The sequence below is a fragment of the Triticum dicoccoides genome, chromosome 3A (genome assembly GCF_002162155.2).
Source record: "Triticum dicoccoides isolate Atlit2015 ecotype Zavitan chromosome 3A, WEW_v2.0, whole genome shotgun sequence".
Lineage (NCBI taxonomy): Eukaryota > Viridiplantae > Streptophyta > Magnoliopsida > Poales > Poaceae > Triticum > Triticum dicoccoides.
In genome coordinates, this window is record NC_041384.1 from 137,391,353 (window position 1) to 137,392,339 (window position 987).

Genomic DNA, 987 nt, shown 5'->3' on the forward strand with positions numbered 1-987 from the left:
CTGGTTGCTCAGACAAGAAGGAGGGGTCATCGGTGACGTAGCCGACCACGGGGGCATCAGCATCGTCACGGGGTCTACCGGAGAGAAGAGGGGGGAGAAACAGTAAATACATAGCAAGCAAGTGCATAACAGGACAACAAGCAGAGTAGACGTGTTCTAACGCGGTATGAGGTGATACCGGTGAAGGGGGGAAACATCCGGGAAAATATCCCCGGTGTTCCGTGTTTTCGGACAAATGAACCGGAGGTGAAATGTTGCAGGTTCACTATGCTAGGGACGCGTGGCAGATGAACGGGCTGCGTATCCGCATTCGTCTTGTCGTTCTGAGCAACTTTCATGTACAAAGTTTTTTCATCGGAGCTACGGTTTATTTTCTATTAATTTTAAAAGATTTAAATCATTTTCAGGATTTATTTAATTATTTATCTCAACATTATCCAGAATAGTAAAAGATGACGTCAGCATGACAACATGCTGATGTCAGCATGACAACATGCTGACGTCAGCAGTCAACTGCGCAGTTGACTGAGTCAACTACGTGTGGGTCCCGCATGTCATACACTTTTTAGTTTAAGTAGGGTTAGCTGATTGATTACTGCTTAATTAAATTAACTTGTTGATTAGATTAATTTAAACATGATTAAATAACTTAAGTATTTTACTAATTAATTAATTAACTAATTAATGTTTTTATTAATTACATTTTCATTTCTTTTTAATTTTCGTTTTTTTAACAGGGGCATGGGGCCCCGGTGTCATAGACCCTAGTGGCCTAGCGGGCGACGGGTGCGGGCGTGCGTGCCCGAGGCCACCAGGGGCGGGGAGCACTCGGGCGCCCAGGAGGGCGCGCGCCGGCGGCCATGGCGCGGCCGGTCGGAGCCGTGAGGACTGGGGCGGCGAGGCGCAGGGCCTGGCGGGCGTGGCCAGGGACGCGCGGTCCGGCGGCCACACCCGACGCGGGAAGCAAGCAAGAGCGGGGCGGCACGG